The sequence below is a fragment of the Arvicanthis niloticus genome, chromosome 29 (genome assembly GCF_011762505.2).
Source record: "Arvicanthis niloticus isolate mArvNil1 chromosome 29, mArvNil1.pat.X, whole genome shotgun sequence".
Lineage (NCBI taxonomy): Eukaryota > Metazoa > Chordata > Mammalia > Rodentia > Muridae > Arvicanthis > Arvicanthis niloticus.
The window spans coordinates 12,579,002-12,582,065 of NC_133437.1; the positions used below are offsets into that span (position 1 = coordinate 12,579,002).

Consider the following 3,064-nt stretch of genomic DNA (forward strand, 5'->3'; position numbering starts at 1 on the left):
ACTTTCTGTGGATTGAGTTGATTTAATTTAATTTTATGCTATCAGTATTCAGTATTTTAAAAGAAAAAACATCTTTATGAAGATTTAACGGCTACATAATTGTGATTGAACCTATCTGGGTTAATGATATAAAAATAGAGATTATATCCATGCTAGCCATATAATTTACAACTTTTAAAGTTAAAAATTTACATATAACTGCTATAAAAAATTAAATAAATATTTTAAGTGTTAATTTTAAAATATTTGAAAGGTAACCCCTGTCAACTATTTTAAATCATAGACTATCAAATTTAATGATAGTTTAAAATAATATTCAGAGGCAATTACAACACACAATTGATCCATTTGAATTTTCTCTGAAAGTTTCAAATTAAAGCTTATTAGCTGACATAATTTCTATTCTGAACAATTTAGCTTTACTCTTATTTTTAACTTTTCATTTCAATTTTATTTAAAATAGTTTGGGATTGATTATCTATTTGCTTTTTATTTTTAAAGATATAGGTGCTTTTTTTATTAAAATCATCAACACTCTAAAAACAATTTATGCTTTGAAAAAAATGTTGGGAATAAATACTAAAACCTACAAGTTTTAAATCCTTAAATCTTAACTTTATTGTTTAGTAAGATAAATAATGAATAATGTTCCTAAAATATACATATATATATGTGTGTGTATATGTATGAGGATATGTATGTGCATATGTGTACAGGTACATTTGTGTGTGTATATGGCTGTGTGTGTACATATGTTTCATATATATTTTAGATACTAACAATATGACTATTAATTTTAATATATTTTAAGTTAAGATTTACTTTTGATAATATGATATATAATCTCTGTTATTAAGAATATAAATGTTCATTGAAAATCTGTATAGTCATCAATATTCAGTAATATGTTAAGTCAATTTGGAATGACAATACTAATACTTTTGGAAAATGTGAACAGCACATGTTGCTAGACTTTAAGAAATATTTAAATGGTATGACTATATTTCCTTCCTCATTCTTTTTACTATAATAAGCAATTATCAAGATTTTCAAATGAGGCTTTCTGCTCCTCCTTCTTTCAGAGAATGTCAAATCTTCTCATGCAGGACCATCCTTGTCCTATAGACATGATGGTGAATGTTAGTGTGAATGGATTTGGCCCTTTTTGGGGTAGGGAGGGGAGTCTGGTTACCAAGGCTGCCTTCTGCTCTGCAATTGGCACAGTGGATATTGTTGCCATCAATGACCCCTTTATTGACTTCAACTACATGGTCTACATTTTCAAGTATGACTCTGCCCATGGCAAGCTCAGTAGCACAGTAAAGGCTGAGAATGGAAAGCTTGCCATCAATTGGAAGCCCATCACCATCTTCCAGGAGAGAGATCCCACTAATGCTGGTGCTGAGTTTGCCCTGTAGTCTACTGGTGTCTTCACAACTATGGAGAACACTGGGGACCTCTTGAAGAGTGGGGCCAAAAGGGTCATAATCTCCATTCCTTCTGCCAATGCTTCCATGTTTGTGATGAGTGTGAACCACAAGAAATATGACAACTCACTCAAGATTGTCAGCAATGCGTCTTGTACTGCTTAGGCCCCCTGGATAACCTCATCTATGAAAACTTTGGCATAGTGGAAGGGCTCATGACCACAGTCTATGCTACATCACTGTGACACAGAAGACTGTGGATGACCCTTTTGGAAAGCTGTGGTGTGATGGCCATGGAGCTAGCCAGAACATCATCCCTGCATCCACTAGTGCTGCCAAGACTATGGGCAAGGTCATCCGAGAGCTGAACTGGAAGCTCACTGGCATGGCCTTCTGAGTTTCTACTCCCAATATATCTGATATGGATATGACATCCTGCCTGGAAAAACCTGCCAAGTATGATGACATCTAGGGTGGTGAATCGGGCATCTGAGGGCTCACTAAAGGACATACTGGGTTACATTGAGGATCAGGTTGTCTCTTATGACTTCAACAGTAACTCCCATTCCTCCAGATTTGATTTTGGTGTTGTTTTGTTCTCAATGACAACTTTGTAAAGCTCATGCTCTGGTACGACAATGAGTATGGCTACAGCAATAGTGTGGTGGGCCTCATGGGCTACATAGCCTCTAAGGAGTAAGAAACCCTGGACCACTCACCCCAGCAAGGACACTGAGAAAAAGAGAGAGGCTATTGGTTGCTGAGAAGTCCCTATCCCAACTCAGCCCTCAACACTTAGCATCTCCCTCACAATTTCCATCTGAGATCCCCATACAAGAGGTGCCTTGGATGCCCTACCTATTCTTTTGAATGCCATTAATAAAGTTTGTTGCACCAAAAAATTTTATGGAATAGTGTGGTACAATGAAAATAATATACCTACTACACTTGAGAGCTTCTGTCCAATGCATTTGTGACTTAGTATGACAAATTTAGTGTATGAAACTTGTAAATTTTAAGTTTGTTTTTCCACAATACACTAGACCATTATTTCAATTGATTTTTTTCTTAATAGAGGATATAACTTCACTAGGTCTGCATATGTATTGATTTTATTCACTATTTTCATGACATGATGATTCTCCAAAACTGGAGACCTTGTAAATAATTTAAGTTAGCACTTTGCATTTGATGAACTAGTTTCATAGTTGGTTAATCCTATTGATTATATTTTGTTGTTTGGCATTTGCTTTGTTCAAAAAATTCTGTCCTTGTAAAGTGAGCAAGTTTTCAAGTATTTTATTTTCTTTTGGGCTGTGGCTTCCACATATATACCTCATTACATGAAAAACTATTTTTTTTATTTTAAGATCTGTCCAGTCAAACTATTCAATATGACATAGAAATGTACACTGCATAATTGACATTACTATGGTATGTAGGTAAGGTGGCTTTCAGAGGTTGAGGGAATTAGAATAATATGTAAATTGTTCATGTTAAGGAACAATAAAATTTATGTGTTTACTTCTAACACAAATATGGATTTACCAAACTTTCTTTTTCATAAATGACTATTATTTTTTTTATCTCAACTTGAGATAAGCTGGGGTCATCTGAGAAGAGGGAATCTCAATTGA

General features: G+C 34.3%; 1 pseudogene; it reads left to right on the top strand.

Annotated features, from left to right (window-relative positions):
* The first annotated feature begins 1,130 nt into the window (after window positions 1–1,130).
* LOC143440281 (glyceraldehyde-3-phosphate dehydrogenase pseudogene) lies at window positions 1,131–2,127 on the top strand (annotated as a pseudogene).
* The last annotated feature ends 937 nt before the right edge of the window (window positions 2,128–3,064 follow it).